We start from the raw sequence: 26,329 nt of genomic DNA on the forward strand, positions 1-26,329 counted from the left end.
GCAATGTCATGAGATCAAAGGAAGTCGCATGAGGCTTGCTGCAGGTTTATTTATAATTCCAGCATTCTGGAGCCAGTCAGCCATTTTCCTCACTGGTTATGCAGACTGTGTGACCTGTGCTTACTTGAAATGCATTGTTCTGTTCGTATATCAAAGACCGGGCATAGAAGTTTCCATCTCTGAACACCCCACACACACCAGTCTCTCTTAGTCTCTGTCTCTTTCCACCACCGACCCTCCTCCCACTTTCTGTTTCCTTATTCACTGGTCCAAGGATGTGGGTGAGTCCAGTACAGCCCCGAATACCCAGATGGGGTCACACACACACCTATAGGAGCACCAAAACTCTCGAAGGGGCACAGGGGCCAAGATCATTGTTAAGGAAATAAATTTTCAGTTTCTCAACCTTCACATATACATTTGCCTAAAATTTACCTGAGAATGCTCTGCATGTGAAAATACCTTGCTATCTTCTTTCTTAATTACATATTTCCATTTTATAAAAGAAAATGATCCTTCTTTTCCATCCCAGGTATCACCACACAGACATTGCTAGGAGGCAAACCTTTCAGGTGCTAATTAAAAAGGAACCATTTGAAATATTGGTGTTGGAGTTGATGAAAGTGAGTGATTCTAATGCCTGGGTAGTGCACTCTTTTGCATATAAGGAGGTTACCAAATTTTTTATTTCAGTAAAATTGAAAATCCTAATCTACTCATCGGCTGGTGGACCATTAAAAAATAATTTTCAATGACAGATCACTATATGATCAGGACATATAAGTCAGAAGGAACTTAAAGAAATTAATGGCAATGCTATAACCAAACTCCATCCATTCTCATCTACTCACTTATGTGAGAAAGCTTTCTCAGAACATCTATAAAATGAAAAGTGGGAAGAGAATTTTGGCTGAATCATAGCCCATTCTAGAAATAATATGTGTCCTCCTGCAAAAATATATATAGTAATTGGGGAAAAAAACCCAGCCCCACACATTTCTAATAAAATTTTTACTTTTAAAATATAATATTTATTAAAATGTGTAATATATTTATGTTGTTTGAGACAATTGTGCATTAACAATATTTATTAATAATATCACCCAACCCAAAATAAATTTTTAGAGCATTAGGGTCATGGGTAAAAAGTTATTTAAACTTATGCACATATATATTCACACATATAATAGGGTGATTCATAAAATAGTTTCTAGTATTAAAAAATGCAGTATTAGGTTATAATTCTATGATGGAAGTACAATGGATATACAAATTCATAGTGAACAAAAAGAACATGTAAAATTTCCAACTGCTAAAGAGGAACTTTTTCATCACTTTTTAATGGAAGATAGAGATTATTGAATAACTACTCCATTGGATTCATTTAAAAATGGATACAATGGGGATGTTTTAAAATAAAAATATTTATTGACAGAAATTGTGTTCTTTCAACTACTTAGATTTTTTTGTTGTTGTGGTTTACTTATTTTGAGATTGGGTGGGGAGGAGCAGAGAGAGAAAGAATCCCAAGCAGGCTCCACACTGTCAGCGCAGAGCCTGACATGGAGCTCGATCCCACAAGCCATGAGATCGTAACCCAAGCTGAAATCAAGAGTCAGAAGCTTAACCTACTGAGCCATCTAGATTCCCCAAGAACTATTTAGATTTTTAATAAAAACAAAATTAGATGTCAACTGTATACAAGTGGAAACACAATTTTTCAAATTTTTTTTAGGGATTATGTGAGTGAAATAAATTTTACAGATATCGAAGCACATTTTGAAGGATAACTGGGTGAGATCCCTGTTTGCAGAGCTTTGGGATTCAGTTTGAAAGGGCCCTTCCAAAATTCAAATTTGTAGCACTTTAATATGTTATCATGGAAAAAGAAGAGCCATGCTCAGAACTTGAATCTTTGAACAGGTGTCCTTTTTTTTCCCTCCCAAATTGGAGCTAATGGTCTTAATGGTTTTAGGATACCTTTCAGAGAGGGGGACCTGAGTGTCTCATTCGGTTCAGCATCTGACTTTGGCTCAGGTTATGATCTCACAGTTCATGGGTTTAAGCCCTGCATCGGGCTCTGTGCTGACCGCTTGGAGCCTGGAGCCTGCTTCAGATTCTGTGTCTCCCTCTCTTTCTGCCCTTCCCCCTCTCACTCTCTGTCTCCCAAAAATAAATTAAAATGTTAAAAAAAATTTTAAATAAACGAATAAATAAATAAAATACCTTTAAGAGAGCCACCTAATGGGCTTATCTCTCACCTGATGTGCAGATAGATACATGAGAGGTTGCTGTATATGTACCACAGAACCAACGTGCGTGCATCCATGCCTGAGTACATACATGTAGACACTGTTACATAATTCTAAAGTCAGAGGAAATGTCCTGATTTCCTAAGAGAACATGTTGACTCAGCTAGTTTGCTCACAAAGTGGGAAAAGATCTATTTTGTTATATAAAACCACATTCTCCTCATATGAAATAATCTTGTGAAGGCATGCTACTTCATCTCTGTGTAAATAGTCTCTGCCATCAAGCAGGATATAATGAAATCCTGAAATGTGTACTACACTGGGTAGGTTCTGTTTTATTACATCGTGGAAGGAGGGAAGGGGCAGGGGAGATCATTCTAGTAATAAAAAAAGGAAAGGCTCCTAGATGAAACTCCTGTGATATTAAAAAACTGATGTGCTCATTACTTATCAGATGAAAGTTAATTTAAAAATGAGCCTGAGTCCTAAGAGTCACAGAGGCAGAATGAACATGGAGATCAGCATGAAGCCAGTGCAACTGCAAATGGCACAGCATATCAATTCTGACCCCACCACGACGAGGCCACAACTTGGGGAGGGAGAGTGGGCTATTAAACCCACCCCTAATTGTGAGTTAGCAGGGTACAGAAAATCCACACTGTGAACAAGATCTCAAGAAGGTGGTTCAAACCTAAGGAGACTTTCAAATGCTATGTTAACAATAAGAGTACACATTTCAAGTCCATCCTATTTATTCAGAAAGATGGCTACTGCTCATTACTTGGTCATCTCAGATCCTGTTACCATCGATTCTTCTTTTGTTGTTGCTTTGTTTTTGACAAAACACACGTGATTTCCTTCATTCTGTAGTTCTCCAAGTCAAACTTGTCATACGAAACAACAAAGCTACCATGTTCCAGTGATATGAACTAACTCAAGCAGTTTAAAGAAGTCAGGGATCCTTTTAAGCTAGTTCACATCTACAAATCAGCAATGCCCCATCTCTGTAGTCCTGTAGGACATGATATAACACATCGTGCATAGATAAGATCAATGTATAGGAAAGTGATGAGGTTGGTAATGATGTTGGTAATAAGAACCACAATAATATCTACTGGTATTGATTGAATTTCTACTAAGTGTGAAGCTAAGAGTCACAACAGCCCTAGTTTATGTTATTATTCACATGTAAAGATGAGGAAAGGGAGGCTCGGAGAGGTTACCTGACTCTCCCAGGTCACATCCCTAATAGAGGGTAGAGAGTTTGAACCCAGGTCTCCAAATCCAGCATCCGAATTCATAATCACCAGGCAAGAGGGTCCACAATCCTGACAGGCATTGTGCTGCCAAGTCAGAGGGGTGGGGGCAGGAAAGACCAACTGGCTGATACACCTGGACAACTCCTATACTGTCTTATTCTGGATACAGAGAAACCAAACCCTACGACGCCTAGACTTTTCTACTCATTTGATGCCATCATGGCTTTTTATTTGCCTTTGAAATCTATTTGGAGTCCTGGAATGACTGCTATAACTCTCTAGATGCTAGAATAACTGGAGGGTTCTGCTTGGCCACTGTTTATCTCTGTTGCACATGGAAGATGTCAGTGATAGAAAACAAACTTTAAAAAATGTCCAGGATCAGGGGGTGTTATAAATCAAAGATGACCAGGACTGATTCCGATACATTTGCAAGCAGTTGTGAGCAATTTCAGACAGGCTAGGGCCATGCTTACCAATGGCTATTTTTTTAGGTATCTTTTTCTACTGAATATGCTTGACAGGATGGTACACCTTTAAGTGAAAAAGAAAATATGAATGCCTTTAGAAGTAACGTAATTGTTAATGATGCTGAATGACACAATAGCAAGAAAATCAGGCCAGAAGAATCAACCAGCTACTGGACATCACTACAGTGCGTGCCTCCTTGCACAGATGAATAAATAGCAGTTAGAAAGCAGAAAGTGCTACCTGAATGGGGGTGTGATTGTGAATTGAAATGTCATATCTGGTTAGATCATTTGTCACGTTCCTTAGAGTACAGTTTTAAAGCCAATCTCCTGCCTGGATTTCTGTGGCAGGATGTTCTGAATCATTTTCAGATCTCATGTCAAATAGTGACACTGTGAGGCTTAAGATTTTTTTTCATATTAATGCAAAGTAGGTTTAAAAGAAAAAAACCTTACAGGGCTGTCAGAGTGCTCTAAGAAAGAGTATATAATAAACACTATCCCCCATTTTGGTGAATCCTTGTGACAAGAGGGTTGGTTTAAAGTAACTATTCTAGGAATTTAGGAGAATCAATATCCATCTTAAGATTTTGTGGAAAACGAAAAAGCTGCATGATTCAAGCTCTGCTTTTCCCATAAATGTTGACTGAAGGCAGTTTACGGGACTAGCAGTGTTTACCCACTGCAGGCACAGAGTGGTGGTGTCATGGCTCACATTTGTTTTATGTTCAATGCCTTCCAAATATTTTCTCATGTAGCCTCAGAACCACCCTGAGAGAGAAGCAGAGCAATTAGAATCAGCCCCATTCTACAGATTCAATTTACTACCTCTTTACTGAGCACTAAGCATTGGAAGATGTGTCCCTGGGAGATTAGAAAGTTAGAGTAGTTAATGGCAGAAGAATACTGAGACTCAGTCCAATGATCTTATGGGTAATGGCCAAGTACCAGAGTCCTGGATTTTAACCCCTCTGTATGGCCTATTATTTAACAGTTGGAAGCCTGTTGCTTCATCTGTAGGAAGAAGCTAATAATAACCCACGTCACAGGGCTGCTGAAAGGAAAGGAGGAGTTAATGCCTACTAGGCACTTTGCACAGGGAAAGGCTCACAGTAAGTGATAAATTAATGGCATCACTATTATTGCCATTAACGTTTTCAAATGTTTTTATTTTTGAGAGAGAGAGAGAGAGACAGAGCACAAGCGGGGGGGGGGGGAGAGAGGGAGACACAGAATCAGAAGCAGGCTCCATGTTCCCAGCTGTTAGCACAGAGCCTGAGGCAGGGCTCGAACTCATGAACTGTGAGATCATGACCTGAGCTGAAGTCAGATGCTTAACCGACTGAACCACCCAGGTGGCCCTATTCCCATTATTTTTAGTCATTCTCCCCACCCACTACTGGGTAGGACCTTAGCCCCATAAATGGAAACTGCAGGCAGCTTCCCTTAACTGTCAGCAGGCCTGCCAACTCTTCTTTGCTCAGTGCCTCTAACCCACACTCTCTCTTCTGTCTCTCCAGTCCCCCCAAGGATAGAGCTTGACTCATGAGTTCTTCTAAGACCACAGCTGCTAGGTGGAGCCACCTACTTCACCTTTCTGTTCCTGTGACCCCACTCCATCAGATGACTAGAAGGTGGATTTTTAACCCCCAAAACAAAATAAGGCTCCCTGTTTTCAAGTGTGGGCTAAGGCCATTGGTAAGAGAACAAAAGGAGGCAGGCAAAGCACTGGTGCTCTGAGACTTGAATGCTTGTTCCTCCCAACTACATCTTAATTAGCTGTGATCCAGGATGGAAATCAGAACTGCAGCCTTGGAGCTCAGAAACCTCTCTCCCTCCTTCATCTTCTCTTATCTTGTCAATTCCACTTCTTGTCTGTGTACTGCCTTTTAATAGGTAGTAAGTGTCTTCCACAGGCCAAGCAACGTGTATATAGGGGTGACTTTAGAGCATCCAGTCTGGTGGGAAAAACGATTTAATAATTACGACTCTCCTAGAACTGAGCTACTTTGGTAACCGAGAGCAGGTGTACCTCGGCCCATGGACCAGGGCACGCCCTCCCCACGTGGGCTTGGCTGATAGTCAAGACAATTCCAGAACATCTCGAGCTTGGTGAGAGGATGATTAGAGACTGTGTTTGAAGTTCTGCCCCAGGTATAATGTATTTGATGCTAAAAAGAATGACATTATTTGAAGCCCACAAAGTATGTATCTTGTGTGTCAAAGGCACACCTACCAGAATCTGACACTCTGGCTGGTGATGTGGGTGTGTGTGTGTGCTCCCCACTCTTAGAGACAAGAAGTGTGGACATGGGGTGCCTGGGTGGCTCAGTCGGCTAAGCATCCAGCTTCAGCTCGAGTCATGATCCCGCGGTTCATGGATTCGAGCCCCGTGTCAGGCTCTGTGCTGACAGCTAGCTCAGAGCCTGGAGCCTGCTTCGGATTCTGTGTCTCCCTCTCTCTCTGACCCTCCCTGCTCATGCTCTCTCTCTCTCTCTCTCTCAGAAATAAATAAAAACGTTTTAAAAAAAAATTTTTTTTAAAGTGTGGACGTTACAAAAGTAACATGTGGACCTAACCTTAGGTGAACCTTTATCCAAACTACTACACGTTTTGCATCAATATATTTTTCCAGAATTGTACCACAGAGGAAGGGAAATAAAGTAATCCATTTAAAATGTTCCCAGCACACCATCTCCACATTTTATCAGATTTTAGCCTCAGCTCTTTTCCAGCTTCTTATGATTAGCAAATTCTTAATTTAAACGAAGGTTAATTCCCACTGTATTTGATGCCATGTTTCTCCAATTAACTAGTTAAACGTAGTCCAATAGGCTTTATAAAGGCAGTGAGCACCGGATGGAATTAGTGTGATTCCTTAGGAGCTCAGAGCGCGTTTCTTCCTGTGTCAGGGGTGCGGATTCAGAGGGCTACTTTAGGATGTCTGTCTGAGCTCTAACTGTTTCTGTCAGATTTTCTCTCACTCCAGGGAACTCATCTTTCAGTTAGAAAAATAGGGACCTGGGGGGAACGTGGTAAAGCCCCAAGTGTGTCTTTCCTGTTAAAACTTTCTTAAATGCTTTTTCTTTTCTCCTGTATTTCTTTTTGAGAGGAAGAGAACATGAGCAGGGGGGCGGGGGACAGAGGATCTGAAGCAGGCTCTAAGCTGATGGGAACAAGCTCAATACAGGGTTCGAGCTCATAAACCACAAGATCATGAGCTGAGGCTCAAAGTCAGGTGCTTGACCGACTGAATCGCCAAGGGACCCCTTCTCTTTAAATCCTTAAACTAAGCTTTCAAGTTTGATATTTAAATTCCCATCCTTGAGATGCAGAAACTGAGGTTGAGGAAGCTGAACAGACTTACCCCAGAGGCAATTGAGGTCTTTTCTGGCCTCTGCTCAGAAGTTGTTTCACTTTGGTCTGAATCTACCTCTACTGTGTTCATTCCTCGTGGTGTACGGGTCTTACCGCTGGCTGTCGGTTACTCTCACGCTCTCTGTTTTGTGTTTCCTCTTGTAGCTACCACCAACTCACGCACACACACACACACACACACAGTCTGAGTATCTCGGTGTTGTAGCCTTTCTCTCCAAAGCTCTGCTTTCTGATCTAGTTGCCAAACTACAGAGGAAAATGGTACCATATGCAATTCTTGAACCAATTTTAGATGTTAACCTGTAAACTAACTCTTGGATTTCCCCTGAAGACTTGAAGAGCTTTCTTTCATACTGTTCCTGACTCCATCTCTAACTATGGAATTTAAGCCAGTCTGAATGTTTCCACATAGCTCAGGGCACTAGTTGAAACTCAGGAGTACAAGTGATTTCGTGAGACTCCCAAAGTGATACAAAGTTGGGAAGGAAGGAGGCAAGGATATTTCACAACTCCATTAACAGCTGTGTGCAACTTTTAAAAAAAATAATTCGTTCTGTTTTTCCTTAGACTACCCTTAGACACTGTTGACTTTCAGTTTTGTGTTTCAATCAAACTAAAGTTCGTGTGGTATTTCCTTTTTTGGTTCCAAGACAAAGCTCTTTATTGCATTCAAGAGCAGGGATCTTGGCTGCTTAAGCTCTTGTCGGTCCCAGGCCCTGTGCTCGGCACCAGAGATACATAGCAACATAATACCTAGGTCCTGGCCTCAGGCTATTGGCTTTATTCCTATCACCCTTGATCTGTCATGGGAAGATAGTAGGGGGCCAGTGGTTAAAAATTGAGGCTCTCTACCCAGACTGCCTGGGCCCAAATCTTGGTACCAGCAGTCATCTGTGTGACTTTGGACAAGTTACAGAACCTCTCCCTGTTTCTGTGTCTTCACCTGTGAAATACAGATGACAGCGGTTCCTAATCTCTTAAACTGTTGGTCAGATTAAATGAGTTAGGACGCGCAAAGCATTTACAAGAACAGCAGGTGCTCATTACTCGAACCATCATTATCATCAGCCTTATACTATTATCTACCCTGGTGTCTAGATTGTGCTTTATCGGTAGTTGGTGTTTATTAAATCTCAATGGGCTGATGAGATGAAAAACAAGGGGATAAGTCCAAACCCACTGACTTTCTCATCTTTGACAAATGCTTTGGAAGGCTTCCTGTTGCATTGTTAATGTCAAGCCCGCTTTTATGTTGTTTCTTATTCTTTGTACCTCCAAATTCAGCATAAGCGGCTATCATTACAGACAAATGCAATCACCTCTAAGGTGTGATTTCACGGTCTGGCCTCCCTGTCACTCGGTTCCCCATCTTGTGGCTTTCCCACCCACAACCTGGCATTCAGATCTCCTAATTCAGGGAGAAGAGGGGAAAGAACACAACCCCGTTAAACTAACCAGGCTCCAGAGAACTGGAGCTTGAATCGCTTATCAGCTGACAAGTCTGAAAATAGCAGGAGAGTGTCAAGAGCACAATTGTGTAACAGGAAGAAACTTGAGGAAATCTGATTGTTTGGGGGCACCCAGCTGAGAAATGAGGTTCAGACTTTCACCCTCCTCCTATCATTTTTTTGGTAAGTGGTGAAATCTTGCCCACCCCGCTCCACCCCCACAAAGGCAAAATTATCCTTACTATTTGCTAAGTTTATTTCTTTGATTCCAGAACAAGCAGACACTCACAAAAACGAGCAGCTTTGGATTCACGAGGGCTCTCAGCTGTTAAGGATGCCTTGCACCAATACCCACGGTTCATTAAACTTGCAAATAATTGGCACAATGTCCAGAGCTTGGGGGTTTTTTTGCAGCCCTCTTAGCTGCTTCTCCCTGCTAGGCATCTTTATTTCCATTTCTTATTAGTAGACCCCTAATCAAAGCGCCCTAGCCACAGAGGAAAATGCTTCAAAATCTGGTCTGGGAACACAAAGGAAGTGACTCCAGATAAAAAGGCGCTTGGATCCTTTGGAGGGTGGGGTGGGGTGGTTATTGAAAACATCTGAGAGGCTGGCCAAGCTGTGATTTCTTCTTCACTCGACTACCTACCTACCTACCTGAGATCTATCACTTTGAATCTGCCTCCCTGTAGTTCTGAAATGTCTAAGAAACATATGAATGATTCATTGGCTGTCTGAAGAAATAACTAAGCCTGAATGGTAATGAGTTTCACTCATGGCCAGGTGCATTCACTAGCCAACAGGCTGGCCAAACGTATGGGCAGAAAAATATGTGGATACGGGCAACCTGGAAGTTACAAGACTAAAAACAGATTCTTACAGTGGAAAAATAACTTAGGAAAATTACAGTTGAGCCAGAGAAGAGCAGGCTGAGATGTCTGGCGTTTTACCACGGTGCTTACTGCCACCCCAGTTGCTCTTGGAAATAAGAAAATGAAAATCCAAAAATGTCTATCAGCTTCTCAAGCACCCACTCTGCGTGCAAGACATATGGGGACGGCAATAGCATGGAAATACACTTTCATATTCATTATTATAAACAACTCTAGTTGCTTCCATTTGGATGGCTATATAATATTTCATTATGAAGGGGTAATGTGAGTTATTTAACCAATCTCTTATTGTTAGACTTTGAATTTTTCTCTCTCACAAGCAAGGCTAGAATAGTCAGCCTTGTGCTGCAATCTTAATTAATTTTTATTTATTTTAATTCTTTATTTTAGTTTTGAGAGCGAGAATATGTGCAGGGGAGGAGCAGAGAGAGAGGGAGACAAAATTGGGAGCAGGCCCCAGCCTCTGAGCTGTCAGCACAGACCCCGTTGCAGGGCTCGAACTTGTGAACCACCGAGATCATGACCTGAGCCAAAGTCAGATGCTTAACTGACTGAGCCATCCAGGTGCCCCTTGTGCTGCAATCTTAACATCTATTTTAAATCCTTTCTTCAGGATAAAAACCCAGAAATTTTCATACTGATTTTTTTAAAGCAGAAACTTATTTAAATCCATGAAAAGCATGTCCTTTAACAAAGTACCTCTGAACTGAGGGGAAAATTTGGATTCCAACTTTTCACTCTACCCTAGACTCTGCAATCATATCACGGTTGGAGAAGAGTGCTCCCAAAAAGATCAGCAAAGAGAATTGACACATTTGCTTTGAAACTTGAGATACTAAGGGGAGGTCCGAAGTCAATTCAAGCCATATTTAAGTAGCAGAAGCTCAGGCTTTAATTACCAAGAAGTCCCCAAGACAGGCATTAATCTGAATGGCCGTGTTGGCTTAGCCCCGTACGCTGGACTCTGCGTACCCATCCTTTGGCAGTATCCTTTCTCCCTGAGGCTCAGTAAGTGGAGTTGAAGATCGTTAATGACTCCTCAGGCCACAAACAGAAGGAGCAAACAAAAATCCAGAACCATGAGATGAGTTTTGACAATACTAGAATGGCTTAGAAGTTTCATCCTGGGGTTTCTCCAGTGGCTGGCTGGGAAGCAGCAAGATCTGTTAGAGTCTGTCCAGCCCAGTCTGCTGCCAGCAACCTCCTGAAAGCCTCTGCATAAATCTGGTAGCTACATGGCAATGAGAAACAATGAAATCTGGCCATGTGTAGCAACATGGATGGACCTTGAGGGTGTTATGCTGAGCGAAATAAGTCAGGCAGAGAAGGACAAATATCATATGTTTGCACGTATAGGAGGATTAGGAGGAACTTGACTGAGGAACAAGGGGGAGAAGACGGGCGGAAATGGCGGGGGAAAGGGAGAGAGGCAAACCATGAGAGACTCTTAAATGCTGACAAAAACTGAGGACTGATGGATGTGGGGGGGAGGGGAGGATGGGCATGGAGGAGGGCACTTGTGGGGATGAGCACTGAGTGTTATGTGGAAACTAATTTGACAATAAACTATTAGTAAAAAAAAAAAAATCTGGTGGCTCTTTTCAAACCCCCCAGTGAAGCTATTTCCACAACCTGCCTTGGCTATTTCTTCCCCTACTTGGTATTTTAAATCCTTAATCAACAATTTACAGACCAACACCAAACTACATGGGATTAATGTCTGTGTTTAGAAGATCTAACTAGGGGAGAGCCCATTCTGGACTTTATAAGACCTTCATGCCTTAGGGATCAGCACAATTATGGGGAAGGGGTTGTGGAAAGGAGAGAGTTGATTCATATTAGGTTATATATACGGAGACCTTTTTTGAGAGAGGGAGAGCGAGCACACACAAATGCATGCTAGCAGAGAAGGGGCAGAGGGAGAGAGTGAGTGAATCTTAAGCAGGGTCCACACTCAACACTGAGCCCCATGTGGAGCTGGATCCCATGACCCTGGGTTCATGACCTGAGCTGAAACCAAGAGTCGGAAGCTCCGTCAACTGAGCCTCTGGGCACCCCTGTAGGGAGATTCTTAATGAAGTGGTCTCCTACCTCCTGTTTGAAATGATGGCTGGAAGAATGGAAGACCTCTCTTTTTTTGTGGAAATAAAAACTGACTCCTCGCTCCAACATTCAAGGCCTCCAAAGCCATGATCCTTCACCTACTCTTCAGAGCCATCTCCTTCCCATCCTTAATCCCTTGTTTTAGCCAACTGGAGCCCTTATCATTCCCAAAAATACTTATTGCATCTCAACCTGCCACTAGGAATGTTCTTTCCCCTCACCTCTCCCATCTCCACCTATCAAAGTTAGACTCAATACCAAAGACCCATCTCCAATGTTGTCTGTTCCATGAGATATTCCTTTACCTTCCTATCTGCCTTCACCTTCCACACCTTTCATATTCCTGAAGATCTATGAATTTCTCCTTCTGAGGCCCCCATGGTTCTGTGTGAAAAGGGTTTTTTGTAAGAAAACCATTACTACCTTGTACTTTAGCTAAACATGGTTTTATCTGATTCCCTGATTCATTATTAAATATCTTTCTAACACATCTAAAAAGACTTTCTAACACAGCTATTATTCATACTTCAGTATTAAAAGTGAAATGGGGTGCTTGTGTGGCTCAGTCAGTTGAGCATCTGACTCCTGATTTGGCTCAGGGCATGATCCCAGGGTCACGGAATCAAGCCCTGTGTCAGGCTCTGTGCTGAGTGTGGGGCCTGCTTGGGATTCTCGATCTCGATCTCTCTCTCTCATCCTCCCTCTGTCCCTCTCCCCTCCTCACACATTCTATTTCTAAAGAAAAAAAAAGTGAAATGAATGACCTTTCATGCTAGTCCTCAAGAATAGTGTCTGTTATAACTCGACACACGTTTGTCGAATTCTTCCTGTGTGCCGGAACTGTGGTCAGCACTAGCTTCACATAACAAATGTCCGCTCCAAGAGAAATACGTGAACTCCCAAAAGCCCCAGTTGGGGTGTCTGTGGCTCTTTAACCAGAACTCCAATCCCCACATGCATTTGAGTTTCTGTTTAGGCCAATCACCTCTCTCTGAGAGTTCCTCCTGCAACCCTGTGTCCCAGGATAGCAAAGCAAGCAACACATACAGCTGTAGTTCAACTCAAAGTCCTTCCCTGATTCTCTCTACCTATTGAACCAAATTGTTCTAACAAGACTTCACCCAAATTCCACTTCTAACTATGGGTTGTTTTTTTGGTATGTGCTCTTAACTATGTCTTTTGCTACAAGATGATTCAGTCTCCTCTTCTATCCTAAACATTGTTCTGGCAACAAAGACTGATTCCTGCTGACTTTGAGTAAGGCATTATGCTAGACCCCTCTTCTGCCCTCTCATTTCATAGTTTATCTCCAAAACAGAAATAATTTCCTTCCCCAAAGCACTGGAATTATGGACAGAGGTCAGAAATTACATGTTATCTCCTCACTCTCGTTCAGAAACACAGAATCCTTATTGGTGTGTGAAAGTGGGAAATAGGAACCCATTTTTCCCATCTAAAGTTGAACAACAGCTAAGTACAAGTGAAGAGATTTAAGTGAGAAAGACGATATTAAATCAGCCTGAATCAAAGCCGATTTCACTGCAGGAAGTGTATGCATGAAAAGGTGTAATTATGAAAACTTGATATTCTGCTGCCTTCATGCATATTCACTTTATGAACTTAGACCTCCAGGAGCCACCTAGGGCTGCTTCACCATTTTTAATGAGTATTGAGAATGAGGCCTTTCCTGAAGGAATTAAAGGAGGGAGGAGGATTTTTTTTTTTTTTTTAAAGCTTAGCAGCAACATTAAAGCAAAGAAACAACTATTCTTCTGGGTCTTGTGTGTACTTTAAGAGTACTCCAAATAAAATAAACCTTTGGGGAATCAGCAAAGAAATTATGGTTTGGGAATTAGGGGGACAACTTATCCAGCAGGGGGAGAAAATCTTGCTATTAATTGCAGCTTCTAAATAACATCGGTGGGTCTCTGCAGCTGCTGGGAATACTGACCTTGGGCAAAGGGGGGTTTTCAGAGGGTCCCCAGGAGACTCAGTAACTTAAAGGCCCAGGCTACCCACTGGATCTTGTTACAGTCAATAGAACACGACAGCGATGAATACAAAACCGTCCCAGAGAGGGCCAGGCTGGGAATTAGCTCGGACTGGCCCATTCATTCTATGTGGCTGCCAACCTCAGAACGGTACTCTGGAGGGTTTTACCACATTTTAGGGAGCCTCTTAAGGAAGGGCACCAGGACTGTAAGGGGCTGACTTTTGTATGCCATCTCTCCCACCCTCAAAATAAAACCAGTGCTGTGAACACCTCAGTTCCATGAATCTTCAAGGATGTAAAACTACAGGTGTAACCATGAGTGCTGTGAGCAGTTTTGAAATCTTTACTCTTTTGTCCTCCATCTTACAAATGGGGGCCCAGAGAAGTCACTTGGTCAAAGTCACACAGACAGTTCCAGAAAGCTCCATCATCGTCCAGTTTGAGTCCACCAAGAAAGGCTGACCTGAATCAGGCTCATCTGGCCACCTCCCTTCACGTTATTCCAGGTCAGGTCTGGTTCAAGGCAGAGGCTGCGTGAAAGGAGTATGTGGGTTGTGCTGTGAATTTTCTTGTCTTCATTTACATCAAAACAATAGCTGGCTTGGGGACAGGATGCCTCCACCGAAGTTGAGATAGATTTAACTCTATTTTGCAAAGAACATTTACTTCTGAGACGGGCCAAATTTCAGGCTCCCAGGTGGATGCATCAGTTAGTGAAGCCATTAGTTGAATGTCAAGGCTTTTTTTTTTTTCCTTTCCCTCCTAGAGTCAGGGCTCTGCTTTCCCTGCTGTGGATGATGAATCTAAAATATTTATGTGGCTTTATAATGACTATTTAGCATTTAAGGCACCTGATATTTGCCAAAGTGCTTGACAATCAGTATTTATTAACAGGAAAATAACTGCTAGAAAATCTGTGCTGTGATATTTAGGGAGCAGGTTCCTTTGTGGCCATAGGGGATTTCTGGGAACAGTGTTGGGGCCAGTGACTCAGAGTGAAACTCATTGGCTGAATTCTGCCTAAGATTTCATACTTGAACTTCTCCCTAGTTTACTAGACTTTGTTCCAATAATCCTGAAGGATAGCATGATATTATGTGAGCTCTTCACTCATCAAGCACTTACTAAGTGTCATCTCAGAGTTAAGGATGAAAAATTAATAAGATTCTGGCCAAGTCTGAGTTAGGTTCTCCTCCCTTGATGCCCTGTGTCGAGACTGAATGGAAGCTTCTCAACATTGGAATGGGAGCCGGGTGTGGGTGAAATCCGGCCATGTCTGGGTCCATTTTTGGTTGTCCCTACTGGAGGGGGTGCTACTGGCATGTTGCAGTAGGGAGCCAGGGTGGAGCTCAACATCGTGGAGCACACAGGACAACAAAGAGTAATCTGGTCCAGAATGTCAGTACTGCCAATATGGAGGAAGTCTGCTGCAAACTTGATCTCTCAGGTGTGTAATTGTTTGGGTACATATCAGCCTCTTCCCTTAAGATCTTTTTTTTTTTTAAGTTTATTTATTTAGAGAGAGAGAGAGAGAAGGCAAGGGGCAAAGAGAGGGAGAGAGAGAATCCCAAGCAGGCTCCTGGCTATCCATGCAGAGCCAGTTGCAGGACTTGATCTCACAGCCATGAGATCATGACCTGAGTTGAGATCAACAGTTAGATGCTTAACCAACTGAGCCACCTAGGTGCCCCTCTTAAGATATTTGAGTACAGATACCATTTCTTCCTTCTCATCGTATCCCAGTGCCTAACACATATAATACAAAACTTAGTAAGTACATGGTGATGAAATGAATTAATGAAGACCGCATCTTAGCCCTCTGGGAACCTGAACCCATGATCTCTAGAATGGAGATAGGTAAACCGCCAATTTAGGGATAAAATGGGGTCTGGTCTTTAAAGTTCAGTCAGACAAGAACTATTTTGTGTGACTTTATAATCTGTCATCCACACAGACATACTGTGAAACTGAATGTGAACACTGTCAAGTAACTAAGGCAGGACAACAGGTGAGCCCCTGCAACTGGCCTAGCCTATACAAACCAGGCACATCTGGAGCCCACATGTTACTGATCACACATGTGAATCAGGTGCCAAGGCTTCCCAGAATCCACTACTCCACACATTAGCTAGGTGTTAGACATATAGAGGATTTCATGGGGAGTTGGAACGTTTACACTGCTTGTTATAGTATAAGAAGTTATTAGAAATAGGGGCACCTGGGTGGCTTAGTCGGCTGGGTGTCCGACTTCAGCTCAGATCATGATCTCACAGTTTGTGGGTCTGAGCCCTACTTCAGGCTTGGTGCTGACAACGGGGAGCCTGCTTCAGATTCTTTGTCCCCCTTTCTCACTGCCCCTCCCCTGCTCACGCATGTGTGTGCATTCTCGCACTCTCTCTTCCAAAAGTAAACACTAAAAAATAATTTTTCAGTCAATAGAAATAAATAAAACCTTATTAGAAGCTTACTCTTCCAGGCCCCCATTTCATGCCTGCCCTCTCCCAAGTGCTCTGAGCCCAACAGCTTCTTCCTCTGCTTCTTGAACCTTCCTCCCTCAGCCTCTCCAGCTTTCCAGATTTTCCTTCTTCCATGGTCTCCCTGCTGCCCTTTTTCATCACAATTGTGTAGCACTGTTCCAACTTGTATCTCTGCACCCATTAGCCTTTCTCAGTCCCTAAGCGTTCCTCCCTGCACAGGAACCACTTAGAAGTGTAAGTAAAAATAACCTTTCCCAGCTACAGTTCTCAGGGCTCTGAGCGGGGGTCTCTGTAATGCTGTGGCTACAGACTGAAGGGCTAAGCTAACTCTCCCTGGGATTGTGGGACAAAGCTTTACAGAAGAGATAATATTCAAACAGACTGTTGTCAGTTTATTCAAAGGACATTTCATTGTTAATCCCTTGGAAACAGAAGGGAAAAAGTCTGGGCTTCATGTTTCCTGGGTGGGTAGAACTATTCCCAACAGCAAAGCACGCTTTGTTGGGAGGAGGTAGAAGCAAGTCACAAAGATCTTATGTAGAAACTTGTTAAAGAGTGAAGTAAATAAGGAGTGTGGTTTGTGACTCCTCCAAGCCTAGGCTTTAGAAGAACGACACTGAGGCTTCCAGTTAACTTCCTATTTGTACTAAATTCTATTTCAGAGTTTTACAATCCTTAGTGCAGTTATAGTGAAAAAAAACATCACCTTTGTTATAATCCAAAGTGTCATGGTTTTGTACTGAGTAAATATTAGGAACAATAAAGTTAGTATCTTTAGGTAAAATAACTGCCTTTATTCTTTATTCTGTAGATACTATATTATGCCATCTCTTCCTAAACTAGATTAAGATGATTTTCCTCACCACAAGGTCAACATCGTCCATCACCCTCATATAGACTTAGAGATTTCACTACTTGGTATGAGTTTGATATCAAGTGGACCTTTCAGAATAAAATGTTACTGGTATTTGATATTTTCCATTCCAGCTGGCTTTCTTCGAATACACGAAACAAACACCAGATGGTAATTTGTATAAGGATAAGGGAACTGGTGCTAATTTTAGAAAGTTCTTGGCCATTTCCCTCACCCAAAGTTAGGAAGGGAATTCTCAGTTGGAATGACTTTCCAAGTTTCAAGAAGCAGCTGTCTAATTTTCTTAAAACTGTGCCATCATTCTGCTTAACAGTATGTCAGGCCAGACCACACTATTCCATGCATAGAAAATCTGTCATCTAAATCTTCTTCCCAGTCATAGGTAAACACATCAACCAGGACAGAGGTGGGCCTCAGAATCCCGTGACCCATGGACCCATGGACACTGTTTCCTCATTCACTCTGTCCCTAACTACTACCACCTGAAGGTCTTGAAACTGGTTGAGCCAGTTTTTAATCTCTGGTCTAAACTGTCAGGTGGTAAATCTCCCCAAAAAGGCTCACTGGTGAGAACTAAATGGAAGGTGTACTAATGCAGAGACTGGGCAAAGCCAGGCCTGTTGGCAATTTGTGAGACAGATGGCCCTGTAAATATGATTCTCACACTCAGCTGTAAGGTAAACTGTGAACTAGGGAGCAACAGGTGGCCGGTGAAGGCAAGGCTTAAATGCTGTCTGTGTGTTTACATTTAGTTCTTAGAGACTGCAATCTTCCTAATTCAACAAACACTTACTGAGAAGTCATTATGTGCAAAACACTATGCTGAACTCCGAGGTCCAGAGAAAGTTAAATTTTAGAGAGTCCTTGCTGAAAAGCCATTTGGCTCCCTGTGCCAAGAGGGAAAAGCAAATGTTTACATAAGAAGAAAGGAGAAACGAGGGATTGATTCCAACCATAGAAACAGGATTTTATTTTTTTCCTTTGTTTTCTAAGGTGAAAACAAAGTTTGACTTTCTATGGACAAATATGGTAGAAAGCTTCTTCCATGAGGAGAGAAATAGAGTGAGGTAGAGAACCCAGAAGAGGGCAGAAGGAGGTACGTGTGGGTGTGTGTGAGTGTGGGTTGTATGTGAGGGTCAGTGTGGATGTGTGGAATGAGGATATGTGTGGTGAGGTATGTGAATGTGTGTGAGGGGGAGTATATTTAAAGCTGGAGGATTTATAAGCAATGAATCATGGGAATCTACCTCCAAAACCAAGAGCGTACTATCTACACTATATGTTAGACACCTTGACAATAAACTATATTTTTTTAAAAAAAGATGGAGGATTTAGTAGGCAATGAGGCTGTTAAAGGTGAGATAAGCCTAATTGTGGAGCATAGATTTATATTCTGTAAAAGATCTCTGACCCCTTCTCCTTCCAAAAAAAAAAAGTTTCCAAGGCAGGATAACCTTTAACACCCTTATCTATGCAATTGGAAGTTTTCCCTTGGAGAAGAATATTAGCAAAGCAGTGTTTTAAAAAGCTTATGTTAACAATTAGATAATATGCTGGTAATGGAAGCGGAGGTGGGGCCAGGGGGCTGACGAGGAGACAACTGCAATAGTGTAGAGAGGAAGCAATAAGAGTCTAATCAAACCTGAACTCTTTTTTGAGCACTTATTACATGTCAGGCAGGAAACCAAGGGTTCTACATGCATTATCCATGTCAAGTTCATAGAAAGCCTAGGAGCTAAGTGTTTTTGTTCCCATTTTAAGTGAGGCCCAAGGTAAGTAACATGGCCGGTACATGGCTGAGCCAGAAGTCATCCAGACCTGTCTCGGACCTGCCTGGGCTGGCAATCACCACCTTACACTATCCCAAAGGACAGCAGGAGGGAAGGGGTAGGGAGGAGGAGCTTAATGAGGCTCCCCAGTATCAAATGAGATGATGTCTTCAACCAAGCCAATACCTGCAGAAGGAAAAGTAGGTTTAGCTGGGGTGGGGGGTGGCGGGTGGGGGGTGGCATGGAGTTCTTTTCAAAGAAGTTAAATTGGAGGAGTGTAGGCATCCATGTATATGGATAGTAGCAAAGAGATGGGGTGCCAATCTGAAATTGAGAGAACATGAGAATGTGGAGAGAGACTAGGAATGAAAGGAGAAGCTATGACCTTCGGAATTCCCATGATTTAGGGCTAAATAAAGAAAGGGCTCTCAAAGAAGACCTCAGAACTTAAGATAGCCATGCTGACCATGAGAAGATCTCCCATCTAAAGGATTTTGATAAGAAAAAGTTGGAGATATTTTCTTTAACTGCCCTTAGCCAAAAAGAAGATCTAGAAATACAGTGGTACTTCTTATTATGAGTATAATTTTAATGGGGTACACAAAACCCATACATTTTGATGAGATAACCACCCACGAGTCTGACACCCATGCACCCCACAACTTCCTGAGTTCAGGGGGCAGGTCCACCAAGCTAGTATACTGAACTGATCGAGTTTGCTATTGCTGGGTATCCCAGCATCATAGAGTTGGGTCCCCAGTAAATGGAACTACTGTCTTCCCAGCCAGAAAACCGAGTGTTTTCTGTGACCCTCTCTCCACCTCTGAATCAGATCCTTCACTAAGCACCATCAAGTCTATCTCCTTATTATCTCTTGCTCGAATCCACTGCCACGTCCCTAAGGCAGATCATTGTCTCCTCTTGTTGAAAGTGTGAACACGATCGCCTTTTCCTCCCTGCATCCTTCCCCCAAGTTTAATGTCCCTGGAGCAATATATGTCATACATTTGTTAGCCCATCCTATAAAGAGACTTAAAAAGATAAAGAACCACCCTCTGAGTCATTTCAAGCAAATTAAAGCGTTCACTTCTCTAGATTGATAAACCCACCAGGCTCTCCCCTGTCTCAGAACCCTTCTGCCTGCTCTTCCTTCTGCCTAGAAGGTTCTCCCCACACATCCACATGGCTGGTTCCCTTATTTCCTTCAGATATTTACTCAAAACCTACCTTCTTAACAAGGTCTTCCTGGCCACCCTACCTAGAATTTCAGCACCCACTTCCCCATCATATCAGTTGCTATCCTTCTTTCCTGCATTATTTATTCTCCGTTACACTTAACCACTACCCAAATCACTATGTATATCAGTTACTTATCGTGTTCATTGTCTGTCTTCTTCATGGTCAAGTACATTCTGTAAAACGTCTTTGTCTGCTGTTGTCCACTAGGATGTTACTAGTGTCTACAAGCACACTTGAGAGATGATGGAAAATGAATAAATGATCAATGATGTTTACTGATTTTTCTTTTGTTCCTTTTGGTGTTTTTTTAAATGTTTATTTTTGAGAGACAGAGACAGAGCATGAATGGGGAAGGGGCCAAGAGAGAGGGAGATCTGCAGCAGGCTTTAGGCTCCGAACTGTCAGCACAGAGCCCTATGTTGGGCTCAAACTCATGGACCACGAGATCATGACCTGAGCCGAAGTTGGATGCTTAACTGACTGAGCCACCCAGGCACCCCACTTTTGGTGTTTTTTATTGGCCTAGGTCATCTAGTGAATTTTCCTAGTTCTCACTTGAAGTGCATAAGTAATTTCAAATTCTTTTTGAGGTTATTCCTCATATTTAGTTATAAAAATCAACCAACAAACAATAAACTTGTTATCTGTCATTTTAAAGAAGAACACTCTGATTTTTCTCCTTAGTTTTGAATGTCAAGCATGGTGGGGGTGGGGTAGGAGACTGTTCCATTTAAAAATTATTAAAAATGAATTATGAATTTTAATTTGAAGAGTCTTCCAATTCGTGCTTATAAATAGTCATTAGATGACTCAATTTAGGTAGGAGCTCTTCAATGGCTAAGGTGAAATTAGTCCCACATCCATTTTGTATTTAGAAACAAAGAAGTTGGTGCATATTAGAAAAAGAAGCCTTTCTATTTCATTACTTTTTTATGAGCAAAACTCATCAAAACCTCTTTAGAATAAAACTGTTTTTGAGAAAGTCCCACTTATCTTGCAAAAAATATATGTGTACTGATGATATGCAGGTGACTTAGCGAACCCAACCGTATCTCTGGGAAGGACTACATTTCTTTCCCAAATTCATGAAATTAGGTGCCCTAGGGCAACTAAAAATATGACTCAGAAAAATACTTTAATAACTGTTCCTTGCTGGTAGCAATACAGATCTGAAGTCAGGCACAGCCTGTGGGGAAGGAAATGTCAGTGTAGATCTCAAAATGAAAAGAAATGGCTCCAAAAGCCAGGTATATGGTACAACTCAAGTGCCTGAAACAGAGAAACTGAGCTGGGCAAATGGCTGTGTAGCCTCCAAAATGCTAATCCAAAGGCCACGCTTTTAACCAACATGGAGTCAAAACTAGTTAGATTTAGTTACCACTACACAGTCTCTGGTCCTGAACAGCCAGTGGGTTGTCATTCTAGTCAAGTGGGTTGGCATCCAGCACACAGAGTCTCACTTCTGGAAAGGCTTCACCTCTGCCATCAGTGATCTGCTTTGGGAAGTCAGTCTCCTTGTTAAACAGTTCTAGCCTATCTCTGGTATATCTGGAAGTAATAATTTCAACAGTTAATATTTATTGAGAACTTACCACATGTCAGGCATGCAGTGAGTATTTCATATATCCCATTTAATCCTCACAAAAGCTGTGTGAGACAGGTATCATCCCCCAGTTTAGAGATGGGGGTAACCAGGTGGGTTTAAGGATCATGGCTGAGGTCATACAATGAGTGAGCATTGAAGAATCCAGAACTGACTTCACAACTGTAGCAATTAACCCCTGGGCTCTACTGTCCCTCTAAAGAATGAAAACCAGAGAGATGGGCAAATAGTAGAGAAGTGATCCCCAAGGGGTGTATTTCTACTGCTGCTCCGAGTATGGTCAGAAAGCTCTGTACTAAACCAGAAGAAAGACTCAGCCAGCCTCTATACCAAACTGACTCTTCATAAATTTCTTCAAAGGAGCACTAAATACAGAACCGTTCTTTTGAGCCCTTTGGGCAAGGTGGGATTGGGGGAGTTGTCACTAAAACAAAATCAAGCATACACGTGTACAAAAGAGGTAAAGAAAAATTTTTAAAAAATGATTACCAACTTGCAGGTGATCTGCCATCTCATCAAAAAGCGTCAGCAGAACAGTATGCTCTATCTTCGCTCCATCATGGTTCTCGCAGTGAGAGCAGTCTCTGGGTGGAAGCGATCCCAGTGTTCAAAGACGTGTTTCTCGCACATGGCTCCTAAACACAAGCCCACAATGTTATGATTGCACAAAAGCAAGGACATCACCCGCCTTGGGAGATAGAAAGGTTTATCACAGATTATTTCAGGTCTTGGTGATGTCCTCATTACAGAAAGGTCTTAGACCCCTTCTCCATTTGAATATTCAACTCTCATATTTCCAACACATTTTAAAAGGTAATTGTGATTGCGCGTGTGGATTTCTTTTTAACTTAAGCTACACACCGTCACCTTAACAGGTACCTAATTTGGCTTTCACATTCACTCAAAATCATCAAAACAAAATTCTTGCAAAATGTTTATGTCCCAGGTGTTTTCCAATGGGCTCAATACTGTTTGCCAAAGTGCATAAACAGAATGGGGGTGGTTCATAAAATATGGAATCAGGCTGTTGCATACTTACCTCCAGAATGGGGTGCAGCTTTTTTTTGGTGTTCTTAAAAACTTTCCTTTTTGGGATCATTTTTGTAATCGTGGAAACAATTTCTTTAAAAGGGAATATTTTTTCCTTTTTTAAAATATAACTTACTGTCAAATTGGCTTCCATACAACACCCAGTGCTCATCCCAACAAGTGCCCCCCCTCAATGCCCATCACCCATTTTCCCCTCTCCCCCCTCCCCACCCACCCTCAGTTTGTTCTCTGTATTTAAGAGTCTCTTGTGGTGTGCCTCCCTCCCTCTCTGTAACTATTTTTCCCCTTCCCCTCCTCCATAGACTTCTATTAAATTTCTCAGGATCCACATATGAGTAAAAACATAAGATACCTGTCCTGATCTGACTAATTCACTCAGCATAATACTTTCCAGTTCCATCCACATTGTTGCAAATGGCATGATTTCATCCTTTCTCAACGCCAAGTAGTGTATCAGTACCCAAAGCAATCTACACATTCAGGGCAATTCCAATAACAAATGCACCAGCATTCTTCTCAAAGCTAGAACAAACAATCCTAAAATTTGTACGGACCACGAAAGACTCCGAATAGCCAAAGTAATATTGAAGAGAAAAGGGTGGAATAATATTATGAGCAGCACTTAACAGGGGCAGCTCTGCAAACTGGTGCAAGATTATTACAGCTTCAGCCACTCTGTGCACATTTGTGTGGCATCAGGGTCCTCTGTGACTAAGAATATCTTATGTAGAATATCTTCCCTTATTTAGTAACTAACTTCTTCCTCTCATCAACAGGATACAACAGGGCATATGAGATCTCACTTACAGATTCTAATATACTGCAGGTCAAATGGAGCCCACATAGGCTCACTTCTCAAGACCAGTTTCTAATAATAAGGAACTTAGCTAAGTGCATGTTATTGGACTGCTGTCTGATAATGTTAGTTCTAATCCCCTGAAACTCAGATCCACAGGTTTCGGTAAGCTGCCAGTTTGGGGGGGGGAAAAAAAAAGAAAATTAAAAACAGCACATACGTGTTTCTTTTTTATTTGTAAAAGAGATTTTTACTCTATCTGCCTATATCTATTAGAAATAACCATGGAATAGGTGTGACAGTGATCATAAAAATATATTTGACACCATTCCAGGGAGGCATAATCTCAGCAAAGCATTAATGATCAGGGGTCCAGGCTCTGGAGTCAAACTCTGTGTCCTGGTTTGACTACTTTCTACCTGGGTGACTTTGGGCCATTAATTTAACACCTCTGTGCTTCTGTATCCTCACTTGTCAGTTGATGGTGATGATAGTACCTACCTTCTTACTGAGAATTAAATGCAGTCCATGTTTAGTACAGTGGCTGGTATATAGAAACTACTCAATAAATGCTGGAAGAAAGGAAGCTACCTTAAAATTGAAATGGGAAAATGAGACCTACCTATATGAAAATGAGGCTCAATGTCAGTGTACAAAACACAGTGTGAGAAAGCTCATTGAGCGGGGGCCTTGGAAGGCAGTAGACACCGGGGTGGATCGGGAAGTTCTTATGGAAGAAGTTCCCAGTAGGCCAGGACCTTGCATCTCATGGTTTATTCATGGACCAGCAGCCCTGGCACCACTTGGGAGTGTTAGAAAAGCAGACTCTCAGATCCACCCCAGACCTACTGAGTCACAATCTGTACATGATCCTAGGAGGTTCGTGGCACCAAAAGTTGAAGCCTCTTTCCTAGGACACATCCTGCACCTCCAAGCTGCCAGGCCTGCGGTTATCTCTTACCACTCGCGAATCCGCACTCATAAAAGAGTAACACTCGGGAGAGGGAGACTTTTTTCCCAAACACTCCCACTGCAAAAAAAAAAAAAAAAGTAAATGCTAAATTCTAACAGTTACATGTTGGAAATATGATAGAACTGACAAAAATAAATGGAAATGGCTAAATAAGGCATGAAACAGAAGTTATGATTCAATTAATATTTATGCCTAGACAGGGTAAAAATCACAAACATTTATTTCATCTGGACTGAAAATGAAAACCAAGAAAACATAACTCTCTTTGGGAGGGTTTGGACACAAGTCTCCGGGACCCTCGGGCTTCCAATAAACATATATCCCCCAGAATGCAACAATATTTCACTTCCACCAGTCTCCCTACCCATTCTCCTCACACATACCCAATAGCCACCCAGCCTTTCCAATGGTTACACTACGTATCCAACACATCTTGCGGACAGAGAGACACTCATACACCCGGACTCATTGCACTTGGACCCTTTATTCATATCTGCCTTATTTCTGTCCTTAGGCACCTTCTCAGATCTTGCCTGCCAGAGACACAGAATTTTTGACTTTGGATAAATCTGTGGAAAATGAGATGAGAAGGAGAGAACCAATGGTGGAAATAGTAATATTTATCATTTATTAGGTACCTTGTTGGGCAAGATACTGTCCCACAGATTATCCTTTTTTTTTTCATTCTCTCATTAACTAAGATAGGCTATTCATTCTCAACTATTTCAATTGAAGGAATAAAGGCCTATCAGGTCAAATAAACTATCCAGAGCTAGGCAGCTAAGAGGTAGCACTACTGAGACTTGAACCCAGTTTTGTCTTCTTTCCAACTGACAGTGTAAAGCCAACGTGTATGAATCCAGTAGCCATCTTTTTGAGGAATGGCTTCTACTTTGTAATTCAAATGTAATATTTTCCCTCACTTTCACTTGGTATGATGGGTGGCAAAGTGGCAAAGGAATTTTCCAAAGTCAGAGTAAATTTAAGCTGTAGATGGTGAAGTGCAGGATAATTTCCTCCTTGGTATTTTAGAAGTTCTTCATTTTAACCATCTGTTGAGGGCTGACAGATGGGTTGATATATGACAGAATAATGGGTCTTCAATTCTAGAAAGGCATAAGGAATGCTTGAAAAAATAGCAGCTCTTTTCATGAACCTAGCTGCACTAACGCTTGCTCACTTGCAAAAAAAAAAAAAAAAAAAAAGGTGGGAGGAAAGTATAAAATATAATCATAATCATCCCCCTAAACAGAAAGTTTCTCACAATTGCCAAAGGTCAAATCCAGTAAAATATGCCTATTCTAAAATTATGCTAATGTTTTCTAATCCAGTCATTTAAAAGGGCATCCTGGGGGTGAGGATAAGGTAAATAAAAAAAAATAAAAACCAAGTCCCAAAACCCTTCTTCCATCCCTGCCTTTCAGCCATTTCATTTTCTTCTTTAAAGGCAGCCAGTGTCCTGAGTTTCTTATATCTTTTGAGATAATTTAGGAAACACAAATTTTCAAAATCCAAATGATTTTCCAAGTGACTATGCCAAATGTGAGCTCTCTGTCCTTTCTTCTTCCATGCAATGGATCTATATGAGAAGTCATACATACACCAGACATTTGACTAGGGACAGAGGTGGTTAAGGCTGTCTCATCCCCAAAGAACTTACAACCAGTGAATGAAACCAACATGCGAAAAGAATTAAAATAGCACAAACAGTATACTTTCTGGGAATGTAACAATGATCAAGGCATTCACTGA

At 41.9% G+C, this 26,329-nt stretch overlaps 1 protein-coding gene across 2 annotated transcripts in view; it reads left to right on the forward strand.

The window, feature by feature from the left end:
- The window catches only part of SYNPR (synaptoporin), a 312,054-nt gene that overhangs the window by 265,695 nt on the left and 20,030 nt on the right, over positions 1–26,329 (forward strand). The gene's annotated exons all lie outside the window — the stretch shown is intronic.

The sequence above is a fragment of the Hyaena hyaena genome, unplaced genomic scaffold, assembly GCF_003009895.1.
Source record: "Hyaena hyaena isolate Hyena2069 unplaced genomic scaffold, ASM300989v1 scaffold_665, whole genome shotgun sequence".
Lineage (NCBI taxonomy): Eukaryota > Metazoa > Chordata > Mammalia > Carnivora > Hyaenidae > Hyaena > Hyaena hyaena.